At 43.5% G+C, this 23,384-nt stretch overlaps 1 pseudogene across 1 annotated transcript; it reads left to right on the top strand.

Moving 5' to 3' along the window:
• Positions 1–7,470: 7,470 nt before the first annotated feature.
• On the top strand, positions 7,471–16,190 carry LOC309624620 (olfactory receptor 7D4-like; annotated as a pseudogene). The gene has a single exon. The product of its transcript is annotated as an olfactory receptor 7D4-like (transcript).
• The last annotated feature ends 7,194 nt before the right edge of the window (positions 16,191–23,384 follow it).

Below are 23,384 nucleotides of genomic sequence, written 5' to 3'. Positions count from 1 at the left end.
GAAGCCCCTCACCCATGCTTTGAGTGAATCAATAGCTGGTTCCTTTGTGTCCCTGAATCGTAGTCCGTTTCGTGGAATTCCACGGTTTTTCCATTCCCTCTTTGAAGATTATCTTGGTTGCTTCCAGTTGTTAACGATCATGAGCAAAGCAGAGAAGATTGCATGCAGGTTTTATGTGGATGTATGTTTTCAAGTCCTTTGGGTAAATCCGAAGGAGCATGATTGCTGAGCACGTGGTGAGGGTGTGTGCGGTTTTGTAAGGAACCGGCAAGCTGTCTCCCACGGTGGCTGCGACATATGCATCCCCACCGGTGCTGGACGAGAGTTCCTGTCGCTCCACATCCTCGCCAGCACTTTGGTTCTTATTCTGCGCCAGTCTTTCATTAGATATACGATTGGCAAATCTTTTCTCCCACTCTGTAGCTTTTTCATTCTCTTAACTGTGTCTTTTGCAGAATGACAGTTTTCCATTTACATACGGTTGTACTTGTCACTGCTTTCCATCATGATTTTATTAAAGTTCCTTACTGATGGGCACTCATGTTTTTCTGATGTGGCAAATGCACAAGGGCCAACGGAGGGCTCCAAGCTTGTGCTCTTCCCACCTGTAGAGGATGCTGTCTGTCACCTCCGCGCTCTTAGCTTTAACAGTGTGTTCATGGTACCCGATGACCCCCAACCAGAACCCTCTGAGATTCCTCGACCTTCCCTAATAGCTGTGACCTCGCTGCTGAGGTGAGATGGACACGGTGACATTGATTTGGTGTCAATGTGCACATCTCTTAGAAGCGAGGTGAGCAAGCATATTTTATCATTCCTTCCTTTTTTGTGTGAACTATCCCTTCTCATCATTGCTCATATTTTTGCCTTGTAAGAAACTGATTTGTAGAAAGTCCTCACCCATTAAGGGCATTAGAACTGTAAATATTTTTCCCCAGTTTCATAGTTCCTTTGAGTTTGATTAGGGATTTTCCCCCCATGCAGATACTTGATTTTCATGTGGTTGAATCAGCCACTTTTTACAGTGGAATCTAGGATTTTGTCTGACTTAGAAAGGCTTTTGGTAATTACGGTAGCATTAGTGTAACCTTTATCTGTGTCTTGTAGCTGGTGTGCCTACTCCCTCATTCACACTTTTAAAGGGTTTTCCCAGCTGTTCTTGCTTAGTTACTCTGCATGTGAACTTTCGAGTCAGCTCCTCTAAGTCCTGAAACAGCTAACACGACATCTTCCTGGGGCTCCTCCATGTTGTCGACTCAGGTCGCGCACGTCCTCAGGGCGCGGCACCCAGTGTGGTCTCTGACTCCCCCACTGGCCGTGGGGAGGGGTCGGCAGGCTGGGCACGTGATCAAGTTGCTGCAAGGAGGGCGTTCGGGGGTCTCTGTAACTTCTCAGAACTAAGACCCCACTAAAGCAGAGCAACGTGAATAAGGCCCTGCGTGGGCACCACACCAGCCTCCCTGTGCTGTCGGCCTGGTTCCACCACGTCACCTGGCGCAGATGTCCCCCTCCAGCTCTGGCTCCCGAGGAGGCCTGTGCATGCCTGTGGCGGGGGGGGGGGGGGGGGGGCGGGCGTCCCGCTCTTCCTCTGCACCCAGAGGGGCTGGAGCAGATGGGTGCTCCCAGATTTGCCCCCCAACTCCGTCTAGGAGTGGCTGGGGGTACAGACTGAGGGGCGGGGGCACGGGCTCCAGGACTGCCCAGAAGGGCAGGAATCAGCAGACTTTCGCATCCCTCACCCCTGCCTTCCGTCCTCATGACAGGAAGGGCCGGAGCCCAAGCCGGAGGCACTGGGTGGACCCTCCGTGCCAGGCGCCCCTGACCAGTCCCTGACCAGGGGTCGAGGTGGCTGGGGACCCGGGACGTGAACTCACCGCTCGCTATCAGCTTCTGCCCCGCAGTCAGGGTGTCACGTGGGGCCCCATAGGACAGGAAACAGCAGAGAACTGGAAATGACTGTGGCCTCGGCCGGTTCTGCGCCCACTGCCCTCCCCCTGCGCAGCCCCCGACCCTCGGGGACGGGTCAGGCAGCGACAGCCCAGGTCCTCACTCCCCAGGGGCAGGGACGAGGGGCGGCACCCCCAGGGCCCGGACCCTGCTCAGCCGGCGCCCTCCTGCCTCCTGCTCCCGCCCTTGAACCCTGGCCCCAGCACAGCAGCTACCCTGGCCTGGAGACCCCACAGGCCACGCCCCCGTCCATCCTGTCCCACCCCTGGGCGTCTAAGCCTCCTCCCCAGAGGGAAGGATGGACAGCCCCGCCCACCTGCCCCGCCCCCACTCCCCTGCTCCAGTTTTCTCTTGAGCACTTAGTACAGTGAAGCACCTGAAAACATTTTACTGATTCCCACTGTTTCCTGAAGTTCACGTGGGCAGGGTGGCATCTGTTCTAGTCTCTGTGCCCTGCACAGCTCCTGGACACACAGCAGAAGCTCCAGAATGAAAATCAGTTTAAAAATGCGTGACAGGTAACTTTTAAAAATTGTGAATCACTATGCTGTACACCTGAAATGAACATAATAATGTGAATCAACTATACCTCAATAAAAAAGAAAGTTCAGACTAAAAATAAAGACATAAGTATGTATGACTGGAAAACATCCGTTCTAGAGGTGCCTGTGGTTACCAACACTGCACTGTGCACTTCAAATGTTCCGAGGGCAGAGTTCATGTGTTCATATTACAAAGAAAAGGAAAAGCAAGGTGAACACAATGCAATGATTGTAAGTGAAATGAAATAAGTTCTCTCTAAAAGCAGTTATGAGCAGCAACCCTAAGTGTGAGGACGGGAGTACGGTAGGGGTGGAGGAGGGTGTGCAGGTGGGGAATCTGGGGGCAGCCTTGGGGGCTGACAGCATCAGGGACACACTGTCTGGAGACGCGGTTCCCGGGGAAGGGACGGGACCCAGACTGTGTTCCTCTCACAGCCTCAAAAGACAGACAGGGGGCTTCCCTGGTGGCGCAGTGGTTGAGAGTCTGCCTGCCAATGCAGGGGACGCGGGTTCGAGCCCTGGTCTGGGAAGATCCCACATGCCGCGGAGCAACTGGGCCCGTGAGCCACAACTACTGAGCCTGCGCGTCTGGAGCCTGTGCTCCGCAACAAGAGAGGCCGCGATAGTGAGAGGCCCGCGCACCGCGATGAAGAGTGGCCCCCGCTCGCTGCAACTAGAGAAAGCCCTTGCACAGAAACGAAGACCCAACACAACCATAAATAAATAAATAAATAAATTAAAATAGCCATCTAAAAACAGTTATTTAAAAAAAAAAAAAAAAGACAGACACGAAAACTGATGGGACCTGAGAGGGACAAGATGCCTGGATGTCCTGCGTGTCGTAACCAATGAGTCTTATAGAGATGAGCAAATTCACAGAAGCCTCAATGAACAGCTGCTGGGCTTGATCAAGGGGACACACATGGAACTAGGGGCTGCCTGTGCTTCTGGAGCGTACGTGCAAAGGTTAGGAAGACTGATCATATACCAGGGAGAAAGCAAATCTCAACAAGTACCAAAGAAGCTGTATTGGGACTTCCCTGGTGGCGCAGTGGTTAAGAATCTGCCTGCCAATGCAGGGGACATGGGTTCAAGCCCTGGTCCAGGAAGATCCCACATGCCGTGGAGCAATGAATCTTGTGCGCCACAACTACTGAGCCTGCGTGCCACAACTAATGAAGCCCCCACCCCTAGAGCCCGTACTCCACACCAAGAGAAGCCACAGCAAGAAGCCAGCGCACCACAATGAAGTGTAGCCCCTGCTCGCCACAACTAGAGAGAGCCTGTGCACAGCAACGAAGATGCAACACAGCCAAAAATAAAAAATCGAAAGAAAAAGAAAAAAGAAGCAGTATCATAAGGAACATTTTCTAAACACAATGCCATTAAGTCAGGAATCAACAATGAAAAGATCATTTTAAACCCAGGGATCTGTTCCCGTTCTCCCACTCTGGCCGCATCTAGGAATGGACCTAGAAGCCCACCATGGCCTGTCCCTGCAGGGGCCTCAGGGGGCCAGGTGTGGTGTTGATACCGACCAGGGTTCTTGGCCCCCTTAATCAATAGAAATTGATCAGCGGTCAGACAGGAAATTCAGGCAGGTCTTTATTGGGGCCCCTGTTGCAGCAGGGGGGGAAGGAGAAAAAACAACAGGTACCCTTGCTTGCTAGCTCCCTGAAGGGGGGGGGGCGCCGAGCTTGTTCCTTATATGGGGTGAGGGTAGGGGTGTGTCCAGGGATCGGGCTGGAGGGGCGGCTTAGGTGGTTTGCCCACCCCTTTGGTGGTGTTGTGTGCAGGGCGCATGCGCAGTACCCTGCTTTTGCTCCCAACCCCCTGCTTTTGCTCCAGGCTCTTCAAAAGTAGGAACTGGGGGTTTTGGTCTCTTTGTATCTTTTGTCCAGAATTTGTCCCAACTGCTCATGCATGCAGTTATTTTTAGTCCCATACAGATACTTTGTATTTTGTTGCTCCAGGAGAGGTGTGTCTAGGTAGGTGCAAGCCTGCAGCCCTACAGCAAAGAGTCCCAGGTCCCAGCCTGTCTCAGCGTGAGGAGGCGGCACGGGCTTTGGGAGGCTAACGTCCTGGGAGAGCAGGGTCTGCCCTGGGGGCAGCAGGAGATGCGAGGTGGAGCAAGGAGCCCGGAGCACGAGCCTGCAATTCAGCCCCGTTCTGTGAATGCTGGTGCACCCGGGGCTGAGGGATAGCACCTGTCCCAGGTAGCACCTACACAGAGCTGTGCCCTGCATTGTTCTGCACGTTGGCACAGAGACTGGGCACTCAGACCTGCAGTGAAAACCCCTACTGGGCCCCAGGCTCAGCTCGAGGTTTCTGAAGCCCGGAGACACGTGCAGCCTGGTGGCCAGGCTGCCCAGGGACCAGGAGGAGCAGCTCCTCCTACGTGAACCCTGTGGAGTCCTGCAAGGGGTGGGAGCGAGGGGCTCAATGCAGGCACCCCGCTGTTATCCCGGGCAGGAGAGGCTCAGGAAGTGGTTCTCCTAGGGTGTCTCAGCCGCCCTCCCTCCCATCCCAGGAAGTAGCTGGACGGGGTGGAGGAAGGCACTGTCTGTATGGACCCTTCCCTGCTAAGGGGGTAGGGCTGGGTGGTGCCCTTGTCCAGCCCCATGTATGGTCTGAAAAAACTCCGAGGGCTTCCTGGAGGAGGTGGCTTGTGGTGCTGGGCAACAGGGCTGTTGTAGCCATGTGGCACCCGCTTCATGGGCCTGTGATCTTAAGAAACGGTTATGGAAATGTGTGTGTGTGTGTTCTGATATTTGAGAAAAAACCTGCAGAATCAACACTTTAGAGCGTTTCAAAAACACATGTGTAGCCAACAATACACATTTAATGGGGAGTGCTCTTTTGGGTACCTCCAGCACCCAGAACACAGTGACTGCTACGAGGGGCCATCAATAAATCCTTGTTGATGATTAAAAAAAAAAACAAAACCCATACATTTGAAAACATCTCTAAATAGTTCATGGGTCTAAGAAGAAAACATAATGGAAATTAGAAATACTTAGACCTGACAATACCGACAGGCACGGGAAGGCAGCTAAAGTGTATTTCAGGAGAAATGTGGAGTCTTAATGTGTTTTAACCGAGTCACAGGAGACACTGGAAATCAGTGAGCTGTTCATGGATTCGGGAGGCTGGACGCAGAGCGGGACAGAGACTCAGGGCAGAGAGAAGAGGATGAAGGAACACACAGGAGGGCCCAGGAGCTGGTCCATCAAAGGCCTGGAGCCCGCGAGCACGTCCACCAGTGAGCACACAGCTTGGGGACCCGCACAGTGGGGACAGACCCCGAGAAGTAATGCCAAAATCTTGGCTGTCTGTGCACTGATGCTAAAAAGCAATACGGAGACAGAGTTTTGGAGGAACGAGAAAAATAGCTTAAACTTTCCTGGCAAAGGGGTAGCACAGCAGGCTAGTGCACGAGAACTGTGCCCCCACCTTCCCTGGGGAATAAGGAAAGGTTATATAGCCCAGGGCTCGTGTTCTGCGGTATGTGATAAGGCTCAAAGTAATAAAGGTCTTGCATTTCTTTTCTTGTGCAAATTTATGGCTGAAGCTGGGGTCAGGCGGCTCAGCAAATGGGTCTGTTGTCCCTGAGGTTATTAGCCCGTGACCTTCTTCCTGAAATGAAGAGTGCTGCAAGGGAGTATAGGGGGAGAAGAAATGCCAGGTGCAAAGGGTAATTCATATGGAGTCAGAGAGTAATCATCTTTGTGAAGGACAAGTCTAACGACAAGTGTTTGTTAGTAGTTAACAACTAAGAATGACAAAGATTGCTTAACTCTTTCAGGCCTGCTTATGTTATTTGCCAGCCTGTTCATTGTTTCCTTATTTCCTTGTTTATCAGGAAAAAAAGTCTCATTTCTATTTTTGTTGCAACACAAGCACGGGACGCATGACGCCTCGTGGGCTGAGGTACGAGCTGTGCCTGGGCGTCCAGGGACACGGCCTGTCCAGAGCTCCTCGGCGCCTCTGGGCAGCCTGTCTTCACCGTTGGTTTCCGCTGAGCTCATCTGAACGCGGTCGGCACCTTGTCATTATGCCCACCGGGTGGCTGGACACTGGGATTCTGGAGAGGGCTGGGTGGGGAGTTGTGGGAGGCTTTGCAAAGGAGGTTATTTTTTTTTAAACACTGTGTCACTAAGATGGATTATATTTCTTTCTTTCTTTCTTTAAAGTAACTATTTCTTTTTTTTAAAAAATCTTATTTATTTATTTATTTATGGCTGTGTTGGGTCTTCGTTTCTGTGCGAGGGCTTTCTCTAGTTGCGGCAAGCGGGGGCCACTCTTCATCGCGGTGCGCGGGCCTCTCACTATCGCGGCCTCTCTTGTTGGGAGCACAGGCTCCAGACGCGCAGGCTCTGTAATTGTGGCTCACAGGCCCAGTTGCTCCGCGGCATGTGGGATCTTCCCAGACCAGGGCTCGAACCCGTGTCCCCTGCACTGGCAGGCAGATTCTCAACCACTGTGCCACCAGGGAAGCCCTAACTTTACTATTTTTGACTTTATAATGAAGTGAAAGCGATTAGCATTCAGTAGAAACCGTACTATAAATTATGATTCTTGCTCTTTTCCCCGGCTCGTGACGTGTGGTACTCTCTCATGATGCTGGACAGTGGCAGCCACGGCAGCTCCCAATCAGCCAGGCAATCAGGAGAGTAAACAACCGATGCACTTACAACCATTCTGTACCCATACAATCATTCTGTTGTTCACTTCCAGTACAGTATTCCATAAATTGCATGAGTGAGTCAACATTTTATTATAAAACAGGCTTTGTGGGAACTATACTCAATATCTTGTAATATCCTCTAATGGAAAAGAATATATTCTTTACATTATATATATATAACTGAACCACTTTGCTGTACACTTGAAACTAACACAACATTGTAAATTAACTATACTTCAATTTAAAAATGAGTTTTGGGCCTTCCCTGGTGGCGCAGTGGTTACGAATCTGCCAACGCAGGGGACACGGGTTCGAGCCCTGGTCCAGGAAGATCCCACATGCCGCGGAGCAACTAAGCCCGTGCGCCACAACTACTGAGACTGCGCTCTAGAGCCCGCGAGCCACAACTACTGAGCCCACGTGCCACAACTACTGAAGCCCGTGCACCCTAGAGCCCGTGCTCCACAATAAGAGAAGCCACCACAATGAGAGGCCTGCGCACTGTAACAAAGAGTAGCCCCCGCTCACCGCAACTAGAGAAAGCCAGTGCGCAGCAATGAAGACCCAACACAGCCAAAAATAAAATAAAAATAAAATAAAATAAAATAAAATAAAAAATTAAAAAAAAAATGAGTTTTGTGTTAGATGATTTTGCCCAACTGTAGGCTAATGTAAGTGTTCTGAGCATGCTTAACGTAGGCTAGGCTGAGCTATGATGTTGGGTAGGCTAGGTGTATTAAATGCGTTTTCAACTTAATGATATTTTCAATTTACAATGGGTTTATCAGGACATAACCCCTTTACAAGTCAAGGAAGATCTGTACTCTAACAGTAATGTTCTATAAACATTATACAAGGCCGACCCCTGAGATATTGCGAGTTTGGTTCCAGACCACCACAACAAAGCGAATAGCACAATAGTGAGTCACACGAATTTTTTTTGGTTTCCCAGTGCATATAAAAGTTGTTTACACTAGACTGTAGTCTGTTAAGTGTGCAATAGCATTATGACTAAAATAACAATGTGTATAACCTTAACTAAAAAATACTTTATTGCTAAAAAATGCTAACCGTCATCTGAGCCTTCAGTGAGTAATAGTAGTAACATCAAAGATCACTGATAATAAACAAGTATAATATAAGTAAAGTATAATATAATAAGTATAATAAAAAGTTTGAGACATTGTGAGAATTATCAAAATGTGACAGAGACATGAAGTGAGCAAATGTTATTGGTAATACGGCGTCAATAGACTTAGTTAACAATTTGTAAAAAATGCAGTATCTGTGAAGCACAATAAAGTGAAGCACAATAAAATGAGGTATGCCTGTACTGTAACAGCAATACTCCACAGTACATTCTAAAATACCATAATGGATTTCCCTGGTGGTCTAGTGGTTAAGACTCCACACTCCCAATGCAGGGGGCATGGGTTCAATTCCTGGTTGGGGAACTAAGATCCCACATGCCACACGGCATGGCCAAAAAGAAAATCATTCATTCATCCATTCTGTTCAATAAAATAAAATAAAAGTACCATAACATTAGAAGTAATGTTGCAACAGTCTCATACCTAAATCTTTTTTTTTTTTTTTAATAAATTTATTTATTTATTTATTTCTGGCTGCTTTGGGTCTTCGTTTCTGTGCGAGGGCTTTCTCCAGTTGCGGCGAGCAGGGGCCACTCTTCATCGCGGTGCGCGGGCCTCTCACTATCGCGGCCTCTCTTGTTGCGGAGCACAGGCTCCAAACGCGCAGGCTCAGTAGTTGTGGCTCACGGGCCTAGTTGCTCCCCGGCATGTGGGATCTTCCCAGACCAGGGCTCGAACCCGTGTCCCCTGCATTGGCAGGCAGACTCTCAACCACTGCGCCACTAGGGAAGCCTCATACCTAAATCTTTTGGGACCAATCTGATAACCTATTTTCTTAGAATTAAAATAGAGGGCTCCCAGTGTATATATACATTTGGAGGGTTCCAAATACTTACTAACTTGATCTCTAGAATAGCTTAGCCGAAAGGCGTCTTTTCAAACACAGTCATGCCAATTTCACTGATTATGACCAACATTTGATAGTCTCATTAAATTTGGTACTGGTTTTGTTTTGTTTTGTTTGCTATTTCCTTAAATGGAAACATAGTCTTGCCATATTACCCAGAAGTTGTGTTCCTAGTATTGACCCAAGTGAGTTGTAAACTTATGTCCACACAAAAACTTCTACAAATTTTATGTAGCTTTATTCATAAGTGACCAAAATTGGAAGGAACCAAGATGTTCTTCAGTAAACAAACTGTGGTTACATCCAGACAATTAAATATTATTTAGGAATAGTAGGGAGTGAGCTATTAAGCCATCAAAGGACATGGAAGAACTGTAAATGCATATGTAAGTAAAAGAAATCAGTCTTAAAAGGTTACACGATTCAAACCATATGCCGTTCTAGAAAAGGCAAAACTATAGAGACAGTAAGAAGATCAGTGGTTGCCGGTGGTTGGAGAGGGGAAAGATTACATGGAGCACAGGGGATTTTTAGCGTAGTCTGTATGATACTATAATGGTGGATAAATAATATTATGCATTTGACAAAACCCATAAAACAATACAACACCGAGTTAACTCTAAACTATGGACTTTAGTTAATAATAATATATGAATAATGGTTCATTAATGATAACAAATGTATCACAGCAATGCAAAATGTTAATAATAGGTAAAACCAAGGACCAGCAGGGAGAGGGGTAATAAATGGGAACTCCACTTTCTGCTCAATTTTTCTGTAAACTAAAACTACTCTAAAAAATAAAGTCTACAAAAATAGCATCTAATTGTTCCTTTACTTTGGTTTTCATTGATATATTTATGGAACTTGAGCATTTTTTCATGTTTTTATCCACTTGTATTTAGCCTTTTATTTTTTTCTATTTTTTTTCTTACTGTTTATACAAGCTAATATATTGTTATTGCACTTTTATATTTTCTTATAAATCCTCCCTACCTCATGTCACTTGGTATTATTGATAAACACATGATTTATTGAATGTATTTTATTTATTTATTTATTTATTTATTTATTTATTTATTTATTTGGCTGCATCAGGTCTTAGTTGCAGCACGTGCGATCTTCGTTGCAGCATTTGGGATCTTTCGTTGTGGCGCGCAGGCTTAGTTGCCCCATGGCATGTGGGATCTTAGTTCCCAGGCCAGGGATCAAACCCGCGTCCCCTGCATTGGAAGGTGGATTCTTAACCTCTGGACCACCAGGGAAGTCCCTACTGAATGTTTTTTAAACTACTGATCTAATCCTTTGTGATTCCTTTCACTGCTCTTCTATTTAGGAAGCTTGCACACTTCATGAAGTCATATAAATACATTATTTGTATTCATTTCTAATTGTGTTCTGATTTCAGTTTTGCCAGTCACTCTCTTTTCTGTTAGGTATTTATTTTGAGGTATTTTTCAAATGTTTTCTAGTTTTCTAAACACCATTTATTACATCATTTATCTTTTATGGGTTAATTTGTGATATATCTATATTACAAACTAAATTCTCATATTGGCTAATATCTGTTTCATGACTGTCCAGTCTGTCCCATTGATATGTCTGTATTTATGTCCATTGCACTGTTTGAAAAGTTGCCTGTCCTCATTCATCTCCTTTTACAAACTTTCTTGAATTTTCAACTAAGTTAATATTCCTTAAGTATGACCAGTTAATACTCCTACTCATCACTTTCCTTGAGTGGATGGATCATAAGAGTCTTAATCAGAATAATTACCTCAGAGGAGTCAAAGGCAGCGACATTTCCATAACACTCAACGCTACAGGAAAGCAGAGCCCATGCCTCTTACCTTTCTATACTTAGTTCTAACCCACTGCCTGGCCTACAGTAGGCACTCAAATAATTGTGGAATAAATAGAAGATGAGGAGATGCAGAGAACCATTTAGATGTCTACAAATATCTAAATATTATCATGACAAAGAGAAATGATCTTCAGAGAGAGGAACTAAAACCATGTAAGTTATAAAAAGACACATTTCAACTCAAAGGAAGGAACTTTTTCTTAAATGTATATGAAATTGAGGATAACTGTCTCTTAGTTTAGAAATTCCCTCCTGTGGTAGAGACGTAATATTCAAACAGAAATTAAGACTTTTTTTTTAATTTTAAGGAGGGACATAAAAGGTAGAAGGCTCTCATTCTCTTTATTTTCAGTTGAAAAGGCTTCATGATAAATGGTCTCTTTGTTCTTGGTTAAAAGATTTTATGATAGGGACTTCCCTGGTGGTGCAGTGGTTAAGAATCCGCCTGCCAATGCAGGGGACATGGTTCGATCCCTGGTCTGGGAAGATCCCACATGCCGTGGAGCAACTAAGCCCATGAGCCATAACTACTGAACCCACGTGCCACAACTACTGAAGCCTGTGCGCCTAGAGCCTGTGCTCTGCAACAAGAGAAGCCACCACAATGAGAAGAACACGCACCACAACGAAGAGCAGCCCCCGCTCGCCGCAACTAGAGAAAGCCCGTGTGCAGAAACGAAGGCCCAATGCAGCCAAAAATTAATTAATTAATTAAAAAAAAAGATTTTATGATAGGGAATTGCCTCTACACATCCTGACAATTTCTGTCATTCATTCAACAACTATTTATAGAGCACCTATTATATACCAAGTACTGTACTAAGTGCTCAGGTTACAAAATTAACATGAAACAGAAAAGGCATAGTCCTCTCAACCTAAAGAAATTTAAAGAACTGCAACACGAGCATGCAGGGCACAATTAGAATGTATGGTGGGAGTTCTGATTTGGTCTTTGGAACTGGGGTGTATTATGCTACATTGATCATTACGACAACGATAGAGGGACAAATTGGGAGAGTAATGGAGAAGTTACTATATGATAATGGAGGAATTATCTATAAAATCTTCGCACAATATCCTCCTCCGAGTCAAACTTGAGACAGAGAATGGTGTGTGCTTCAAGATATTATTTCAAGGCAAATGGCATGAGGGTAATAAAACGTCATTAAATTCTGCAACTCCCAATGATCTCTTTCTCTCTACGTTTCCCTGGAACTTGAAGAGACCACAATGGCAAGGCAGAAAGGAGATGTTACCGAGGCTGGTAGTTTCGCAGGAATTATACAGCAAAGGAATAGTGAGTGAGTCAGGGAAGATGCAAGACACCCCTGCATGTTGTGGGACATTCATTTATAAAGAGGTGTTCCTGGTAGTAGTGGTCGAAGCAGAGAAGGGACAGTATTATTGAGGAGATCTTGGTCTAGAAAACGCTAGATAAAACATAAGACTTCATGAGTGAATGAGTTTCAAATGCATGGCACATTCCTGTTTTGTCATTGTTTGAACATTATTCTTGCCTCTTTCCAGGCAATTTCCATAAGTTATATGGAAACAGGGAACCAAACAGCTATTTCAAAATTCATCCTTCTGAGCCTTTCGGAAGATATGGACCTGCAGCCCATCCTCTTTGGGCTGTTCCTGTCCATGTACCTGGTCTGTGTTATAGGGAACCTGCTCACCATCCTGGCCGTCATCTCAGACTCCCACCTCTACTCCCCCACGTACTTCTTCCTCTCCAACCTGTCCTTCACTGACATGTTTCAACACCACCACAGTCCCCAAGATGTTAGTGAACATCCAGACGCAGAACAAAGGCATCACGTATGAAGGCTGCCTTACCCAGATGTATTTTTTCATGATCTTCGCTGGGCTAATTTGCTACTGACAGTGATGGCCTATGACCGGTTCGTGGCCATCTGTCACCCCCTATACTACACGGTCATCATGAACCCTCGCCTTTGTGGTCTCCTGCTTTTGCTTTCTTGGTTGATCTGCCTGACATATTCTTTGTTGCAAAGCTTGGTTTTGAGGGTGTCCTTCTGCAAAGAGACAGAAATCCCCCGCTTTTTCTGTGAACTTGCTCAGATTCTCAAGCTCACCTGCTCTGATGCCCTTGTTAATGACATCCTGCTGTATTTTGTAACTGGCCTGCTGGGTGTTATTCCCCTGATTGGGATCCTTTTCTCTTATTCTTATCTCCTCCATAATGGGCATTTCATCTACTGGTGGGAAGTATAAAGTCTTTTCCACCTGTGGGTCTCACCACTCAGTCATCTCCTTGTTCTATGGTGCAGGCCTTGGGGTCTCCCTCACTTCTGGAACAGCCCATCCCTCCAGAAAGGGTTCAGTAGCCTCGGTGATGTACACAGTAGTCACCCCCATGCTGAATCCCTTCATCTACAGTCTGAGGAACTGAAGGGGGCTCTGAGGAGACTTTTCACTAGAGGAACGTACTCTCAGTGAGATAATGGAAGTTAAGGGCAGGCAACAGAGATCCCAAGTGCTGATAACTGGTGTTCCTGAATATGTTACCTGAAGACATAGAAAAGTAGTACCATTTATGATATACTAGAAGAAAACATTCCTGAGCCAAAGACAAACTTGAAGCAGCACACCAGAATGTTCACCATCCACCAAGAAAGAATGGCCAACTCTATATAGGAAAAAAATCTAAAAAAGAGTGGATATATGGATAACTAATTCACTTTGCCGTACACCTGAAACCAACACAACATTGTAAATCAACTATACTCCAAGAAAAAGTTTTTTTAAAAAATGGCCAACCAATAGCAAAACTTCTCATGAAAACAAACTATTTCAAGGATATAGATTCCTACAAGCATCATGGGAGGAGAAATCAAGTCAAGGAATGCAGATGGGGAGAAGAGAGGACAAGAGTGACAACAAAAGTTTACACACTGGCTCATCTTTTAACCCTCTCGGTTATTCTAGCACCATGCCTACTGGACCATGTTTTTCCCTGGTCTTGGTCTGAAAACCATTACTTGGACCATCTCATACCAACCTCCCTCACGCCATAAGATTTTACTTACTGATTCTTGCTTTGGTGTTGGCTGTTGACCTATACTGCGGATAATATGAAACTTAATAAGAAACTTATTTAGGAAAATCGTTGTAGTGTCTACTTTAAGAGAAGGGAAATTCTGGTCTTTGTCAATCCATTTGATCTGGAATAAAGGTCCAAAGCAATCTACTCGCTGTCTTCCTTGGCTGGCCCATGCTTCCCCAAATCTTCACACACCTGTTTCCTTTTCACAAGTTGGGCTTCAAATCAAAACTGTCAGCACTTCCGAGAGCCCCACCCTGACCACCATCCCCCTATTCATTCGTTTCCATAGCACTTATCATATTTTGAGGGGTGGCAGAACATAGAGGCTAAGAGGGCTCTGGGTTAATATCGCCATCATTCACTACGAGTGCAATCTCATGCAAGTTATTTAACTTCTCTGTGCCTCTATGCCCCATAATATATTTCCTGAAGAGTTCTGGTGGCGATTAAATGGTACACATAAGAGAGCCCAGAACAGTGTCCGGTATAAGCACTCAATAATTGTTAGCCATCAGAAGATCCATGAGAGCTGTCTGGGTCCATGTTCACCATGTGAAGGTACAAAGGGATCCATTATCAGCAGAACAGGTAGAAAAGCTGACTAGAGAGGGTTGATCATGCTATGGATTTAGATGAGCCTGAATGAATCCCCAGAGCTCTGACTTAGGGCACCAAGGATGTCATGTAGGAGGGGGCCCTGTGCAAGGCTCAGCCCTCTGAATCTCCCCGGGAGCACCATGTGCTGGAGACCAGATCTGTAGAGTCCAGGAGAGAACTTTCCTGGATCTAGAGACTAAGGATTGGACCAGGAAATGGCCCCAAACAAGGACTCCCTACAACAGGGAACTGGGAGGGCAGAGCATCCTTTATACTGGTTCAGCTCCATGGGGAGATTCTCTTGAAACGAGAGCAAAGAATTAAAGCCTGTCTTGGGTTGACTTGAGGAACGATGAACCCTCTTGGTGAATACCAGATTTGGACGCAGGCAGATTCCAATGTTTGAATCCTAACTTTATCATTTACTCTCTGTCTCTAAGCAGCCTCAGATTCTTCATTTATAAATAATTGCTGGGGTGATTATAGAAAATCAGTGTTAAGTATCAAATGTACACATTTTGAAAAAGCAGTGAATACCATATTCATGAACACAATATTTATTTATTTGTGCCCCCATCTTGTGCCAAAAAGAGGTATATCTATTGGCAGGATGCTGCACCCCACAAAGTTCTGCCCAGCTGCATTCTTCTCCAGGAGAGGTCTGAGGGTGAGATAAAAACTGATTGCTACTGCAAAAAAAAAATCACTTTATTCAGTGCAATGTCTTAGCTTCCAACCATTCTATGGAACCTCTGACCCTGGTGACCTGGGACACTGAACTAAGATGAAGCCAAGATAGGACCATCCTAATAAGCCTGAACAGTATCTGATTGTCCTCCATCTTTCAATTAGTTGCAGGTATAGAAATTATTATTCTACCACAGGGTTTTTCAACCTGGGTACTGTTAAAATTTGGGGCCAGATAATTCTTGGAGCGGGGGATGGGTACTGCCCTATGCATTGTAGCATGTTTAGCAGCATCTGTGGCCTTATCCACTAGATGCCAGCAGTTTCCGCCACTCTCACATCCCATTCAAAAAAGTAAAAAGGGCTTCCCTGGTGGCACAGTGGTTAAGAATCCGCCTGCCAATGCAGGGGACAAGGGTTTGAACCCTGGTCCGGGAAGATCCCACATGCCGCGGAGCAACTAAGCCGGTGTGCCACAACTACTGAGCCTGTACTCTAGAGCCCGCATGCCACAGCTACTGAAGCCCGCATGCCTAGAGCCCGTGCTCTGCAACAAGAGAAGCCACTGCAATGAGAAGCCCGCGCACCGCAACAAAGAGTAGCCCCTGCTCACCACAACTACAGAAAGCCTGCACGCAGCAACAAAGACCCAACACAGTCAAAAATAAATAAATAAATTAAGAAAAAAAAAAAGCAAAAAAATAGGGAATTCCCTGGTGGTCCAGTGGTTAGGACTCGACCCCTGGTCAAGGAACTAAGATCCTGGAAACTGTGCAGTGCAGCCAAGAAAAAAAACAACTCCAGATATTGCCAAATATCCCTTAGGGACAAAATCACTCCTGAATGAGAACCACTGATTTACCACGACTCAGAACAATTAATGAAAGGAAAAGGAAGAGAAAAAAAGAGTAAGGGTTAGACCCTAGTTTTCCTAAGGCCCAAAACAGAATGGACCTAAAATACTGGTCTCTAGACAGAAGAGTCCTTGCATGGAGAAGGAGGCCATAGGTCTGGAACAGAGCATCAACGGACATTTGTTGACTAAACAGATGAACACATCTTAGTGACCGAAGCGCCAGAGAACAAGAACCTTATCTGTTCATTGGGTGCCTGGGTAATGATGGGAAAGGATTACAAAGGGACATGAGGAAACTTTTGGGGGTTCACCACCTTGATTGTGACAATGGTTTCACAAGTGTACATATAGGTCAAAACTTATCAAATTGTTTATTTTAAGAATGTGCAGCTTCTTATATGTCAATTGTATCTATATAAAGCTATTCTCCCTCATTTGAAATTCTTGCAATATAAACACTGGCCTTGTGGCGACTGTAAAAATAGGTACCATTTCTTCCCTTTCCTGTACCCATGTCCCTTCTGTGTAATTCTGAGGACCCTTCCACACTGGGCTCACTCATGTGACTGCACTGGGCAATGGGGTGCAGACAAACATGAAACATGCAGGGGCTTGAAAAGCACCCTGCAGGGTGGAGCTTGTGCTCTTCTGGAACCTTCTGGCATCATGTGTACAGGCCCCATCTAGACTACTGGGGGATGAGACCGAAGTGAAGCGCAAGTAACCAAACCAGCAGCCAACTGCAAGCACATGGTAATAAGCCCAGCTAAGAACAGCCCAAATTGTCAAGCAACAGAATTGTAAACGAAGTAAGTGGTGGTTGTTGTAAACCACGGTGTTTGGGGTAGTTTATTATGCAGCAAATATGAACAGGCCCCCTTCATTCCATTCTACTAAGGAGCATGCACAGGCTACCTTTCTTCCTACACAGCAAATCTCATCAGATGCCAATGGATTTCCATCAACTTCAACTAACATTTAAACTGAGACTGATAAAGTCCTGATGTACATGTGTGTTATATAATGTCCCATGTTATCCCTTCAGCTTTATCTCCTACTTCAAAGATTGTCCTTTTACTTGTCAGAGAATGTTATTATGTGTTTTTCTGTGCCTTTGCACTCAGGATCGACATGCTTATTCAAATCTGATCCTGAACACTATAAATAAGCTTTCTAAACTTAGCTTGCATCATCTCTTCAATATGGCTTTCCTTGAACTCCCAAAGTTCAACATCCCTCCTCGGGGCCTCGTTAATGGATTACCAGGCCATACTAACTATCTTATTTGTTGTTTATATCTGTCTCTCCTCCTAGACCTTTACTCCTTTAAGGACAGCACCATGTCTTTCTTCCCAAAGCCTAGTCCAGTGTAAGGCACTTAACTGATATTCACTGGTTCCCTAGAGAGGAAAAAATCCTGAGTGGAGTGGAATTACCCAAACATTACACAAGATAGAGCTGCTTCCTGCTGGAGAGGCCCCAAGAACTGAAAGCCACAGTGAGACAAGAAGACCGGGTAGGAGTATAATTACAAGTCCTCTCCAGAGAGACTGTGTAAGGTATCACGTCTGTCCCAAGAACTGGCAGAACAGTGCAATGAGATGCAAGAGCTCTGAGCCACTTAGGTGGCGATGGGAATTCAGTTTCCTTCTGCCCTGTTAATTGACATGATGGAGGAACTGGGTTGAGGGAGTAGCTGTGCTGGACTCCCAGGGCTCCTAATTAAAGAAATAGTCATATTTTACTCAATGCTGAGAGAAAGTGCTCTTCTCCCCTTGGGCTTGGTCTCCAGGGTACATTTTTTTTCAAATGTAGGCAAGAGCCAGTCAATAATTGCTATTTCTTCACTAATGAGCTGAGGAAAACTTTTGATCTGCAGAACACTCACCACCTTCACTCACAGATGTGCAACTGCCCCCCACCAAGCACCCAAAGACCTGCATGGAGCACTGCAAGTGGAAAGGGTGCAGGGACTTCAGGAAGACAAACGGAAGATGGAAGCCCTGTGACCCTGCCCCCCTGGCATAATGCACTATAAGCCCAACTGATCTATCAGGTGGTGCCAGCATGAAAGGTACTGCAGTTGAGAGGAAATGAAGTGAGGCTGAACAGACAGCACTCAATAAATGGTCCCAGTTTCCAGCTGATAAGTTGACTTATTTCACCTGTGTCTTCTCAGGTGAATGACTAATTTACAGTGGTGTGTAGAAGACGGCAGTTAATCTATGTTACAGTATTCAAATCTCCCTTCTTCTTGGGTAAGGTAGAGAAACTTTTTTTTTTTTTAGTTATCACAAATATTAAGTCAGAAGGATTGTCAAAGGCCTGAGGCTGGAACTTGTCTTTAGAAAGCAGATTTATTTATCTACTTAGATTCTCAAGGCATAACTGAGTACTTTAAAAAAAAATCAGCTTTTATTCTGAATTCATAAAAGTAGCAGTGGGCTAAAGACAAATATAAAGGAACGCATGTAGCTTAAACTGAAGGGAAAGGATTTTCCTGGGCTCATGTAGAACAAAGGACTACAGTTTAAAGAATTGCTAGTCTTAAACTCCTATTTAAAGAGTCTCTAGGGAGTTCCCTGGTGGCCTAGTGGTTAGGATTCCAGGCTTTCACTGCTGCAGCCCGGGGTTCAATCCCTGGTCGGGGAACTGAGATCCCACAAGCTGCACAGCATAGCCAAAAGATAAAAATAAAAATTAAGCAAACCCAAATAAATTTGAGAGGCTGCAAAAATAAGTAAATAAATAAAAATTAAAAAAAAGAGTCTCTAGAAGAACCCAAGAACAGGGAAGATAAAAATAAGGACACTGGAGGATACTTTAGCCTCTGACACAATAGCTACAGCAACCAGCAAACATAGGCTAACTTCTAGCTAGAAAAATATAAAGCACATTAAAGGACTGTCTACTGCAGTTCACTTTACCCAACACATCATGTCAAGATTTCAACAAAAAAACTGCAAGGCGTATTAAAAGGCAAGGAAAAAAGAAAAGAAATAGTCTAAAACAAGAAAGCAAGCATCAGAACCAGACTCAGTTATGGCAGAGATTTTGGAATTACCAGACTAGGAATTTTAATTAACTGTGGTTAATATGGTATGGGTTCTAATGGATAAAGGGAATACGTAAGAACAAATGGATAATGTAAGCAGAGAAATGGAAACTTTAAGAAAGAATCAAGGACTTCCCTGGTGGCGCAGTGGTTAAGAATCCACCTGCCAATGCAGGGGACACGGGTTCGAGCCCTGGTCTGGGAAGATCCCACACGCCACGGAACAACTAAGCCCATGCACCACAACTACTGAGCCTGCACAACTACAGAAGCCCGCGCGCCTAGAGCCCGTGCTCCGCAGCAAGAGAAGCCACCGCAATGAGAAGCCCATGCACTGCAACGAAGAGTAGCCCCTGCTTGCCGCAACTAGAGAAAGCCCGCACACAGCAACGAAGACCCAACACAGCCAAAAATAAATAAATTAAAATTAAAATTAAAAAAAAGAATCAAAGGAAATGCTAAAAATAAAAAACACTGTATCAGAAATGAAGGATGCTATCAAAGGATGGGCTCAGTAAACTGGACGTGGCTGAAGAAAGAATCAATCATCAGTGAGCTTGAAGATACAGCAGTGAAACTTTCAAAACTGAAATGCAAAGAAAAATATGAAAAGAAAAACAATATCCAAGAACTGTAAGACGATTTACAAAAGGTGTAAATGCATATAATGGGAATACCAGGAGAAGAATGAGAGAAAAGAACAGAATATTTGAAGTAATAACGGATGAGAATCTTCCAAAATTAATGAGACAGCAAACCACCACAGATACAGGAAACTAAGAGATCATCAATACAAAATGGGATCAATACAAAAAAGAAAAAAGGAAAAAAAAAAGCCTAGATCTAGGCATATTATATTCAAATTGCAGAATAATCAACATAAAATAAACCTAGACTTTACTAACAAAAACAAAAAGGGCTCTTGTACCTGGATATTTAAAAACCTTATTAACTCCTAAGTGAAAAGAAAAATACAAACTGAAATTACACAACTGTAAAGAAATGATGATAATCAAAACTACATATTAGAATCTACGGGATGCATTCAAAGCAGTGAGCAGAGGAAAATTCACTGCACAAAACACTTGTGAATGAAATGAAAGAATAAGAATAAATTAATTACTAGTTAAGAAAAAAAAACCTAGAAAAAGAAAAATAAACCAAAATGAAAGCATAAGGAAGTAGTGGAGATAAAAGCAGAAATTAATGAGGAAGGGACTTCCCTGGTGGTCCAGTGGGTAAGATTCCGCGCTCCAAATGCAGGGAGCCCAGGTTCGATCCCTGGTCGGGGAACTAAGATCCCACCTGCATGCCGCAACTAAGAAGTCCGCATGTCACAACTAAAGATCCCGCATGCTGCAACTAAGACCCGGTACAGCCTAAATAAATAAATAAAAAGAAATTAATTCCATTTTTTTCAAAAAACAAATAAACTACTAGCTTATTTGATGCACGAAATGAGAAACCAAATATACAAAAAATAAGAGGTGATGACCACTGAATCAAAAAATATTTTTAAAGTCACATAACCACTTTGCTGACCTCTATGTTAGATGAAATGAACAATTTCCTAGGAAAATACAGATTACCAGTGCTGACTCCATTCAGGTTAGAAAGCTTAAAACAGACTAATTCCATTAAAGAAATAAAGTTCCTAAGAAAACAAACCACTAAAAAGCACTCCACCCAGATGGTTTCACAAAGAATTCTACCAAATCTTCTAAAAACCACATAGTCTTAATGCTGTACAAATTATTCCAGAGCACTGAAAAGGAGGCAAAAATTCCTAATTCCTCTCATGAAGCAGCCATAATACTAATACCCAAACCAGACAGATGGTACTAAGAAACCACACATCAATTATTCATGAATACCAATGCAAAATTCTAAAAATACTAGCAAACAGAATCCAACAAAACATTAAGAAAATAATATACCATGGCCAATAAAATTCATTCTAGGGACACAAAATCTGTTGAGTATTGAGAAATTTATTAATATCATATACTATATTGATAAATCAGAGGAAGAGAATCACAATCCTCCTCATAGATGTTCAGAAAAACTTGCACAAAATACAATACCCATTCATGGTAAAACATTCAAGAACACAGGATACCTTCTCAATATGATAAAATATACAGTTGACCCCTGAACAACATAGGTTTGAACTGCATGGGTCCACTTATACATGGATTTTTTTTTTTCAAACAATATGTACTACAACACTATACAATCTGCAACTGAATCCTTGGATGTGGAACCATGGATATGGAGGGCAAACAGTAAAGTTATACATGGATTTTCTGTGTGGAGGGTTGGTGTCCCTAACCCCCACGTTGTTCAAGGGTCAACTGTACACCTTAGTTCTAAAGAACATTTATCTTAATGAATGGAAAAACAATAGGGGCATTACCTCTAGAACGAGGCAAGAATGCTCTCTATTATCATACTAGAGGTACAAGCCAATGCAATCAGACAATCAAAAACAATAAGAGGCATAAGAGTTGATAAACAAGCAAAGCTCACTCAGTTTGCAGATGATATGGTAGTATGCCTGGAAAATCCCAGAAAATAAATAATAAAATGAACTCAAAAAATGAAAGAATTCAGTGAAGTATCAAATTATAAAATCAAGATACAAAATTAGTAGCTCTCATATACAGAAATTGTGAAGAGAAGACATAATGGTAGAGAAAATTTAATTTACAATGTAAGATTAAATACTTAGGGAAAACCTAACAAGAATGTAGAAAACTTTTACAAAGCAAATTCTTAAACATTCCTGACATACACTAAAGTAGACTTGAACTAATCAGAAGACATTCCCTGTTCTTGGATAAGATGACTTAACATTATAGAGACGTTAATTCACCCAAGTTAATTTATAAATTATAAATTCAAGGCAATGCCAATAAAAATACCAACAAGCTACTTTTATGGAGTTGGACAAGATAATAGACAAGTACATATACCTCCCTCCCCGCACACACACATATACATACAAGAATACCTAGAAAAACACTTAAAAAGAAAAACCATGAGGGGGAACTAGTCCATTCAGACACTGAAACTTATTATAAAGCCTCTGATTTATAATTTAAACACTGTGGCATGGTGTGTGAACAAATAGACCAACAGAATAGAATAAAGTCCAAATTTAGACCCAACACATATGGAATTCAGTATATGATAAAGGTGAAAAATCCCTGGGGTAAAGATGTACTTTTAAAATAAATGATGCTGGGTTAATATGGAAAAAAATAAAACTTAATCCTACCTCACACAATAACACAAAAAAATCAATTCCAAGGTGTAGATCTAAATGTGTACACTAAAACAATAAAACCTATAGAAAAAAATGTGAAACATCTTCTTCCTTTCAGGGTAGGTAAATGCTTCTTACACAGGAACAGAAGAATGATGCCCATAAAGATTAGATGACATTCGATATGTCTGGTGTTGTGTTGTGCATTTGCTTTGTGTCTGTGTGGGAAATGGTGAGGTATTATTAACATTATGGTTCCCTACCTCCAAGATCCATTCCAAAAATAATTTTATTAATCCTAAGAATGTAACTGTGGAAATAAAATGGCTTTTCAGTCCTGTGTTGACAAAAAAAAAAAAAAAAAAAAAAGATTATGTGACATTAACATTAAGAACTCACTTCATCAGAAGACACCAATTAAAACACTGAAGAGACAAGCCAGAGTGGGAAAAATTACTTGCAAAACGTATCCAGCCATAGGGCCCACATCTGGAATATATAAATCAGTAAGAAAAAGGCAGGCAACTTTAGTATCATCTGATCCAACTCCATAAAATAGCCTGTTGAAAAACAAATTTGTACAACCACTTTGGAAAATTGGCATCATCTATGAAATATGCATCCCATGTGATCCAGTGATTTCAGTCCAGGGTATACACCCAAGAGAAATATATGCACTTATCCACTATCAGAAATACTAAAATATGCTCACAGCAGCATTATTTACAATAGCCCCAAGCTGAAAAGACAAATGTCCATCAACACGAACTGCTTAAATAAACGGAATAGTCAAACAATGGAACCCAATAAAAC

The sequence above is a fragment of the Balaenoptera borealis genome (genome assembly GCF_965194805.1).
Source record: "Balaenoptera borealis genome assembly, chromosome: 2".
Classification (NCBI taxonomy): Eukaryota; Metazoa; Chordata; class Mammalia; order Artiodactyla; family Balaenopteridae; genus Balaenoptera; species Balaenoptera borealis.
Note: the sequence above shows the minus strand (reverse complement) of the source record. Positions and strands in the feature narration are given on the sequence as shown.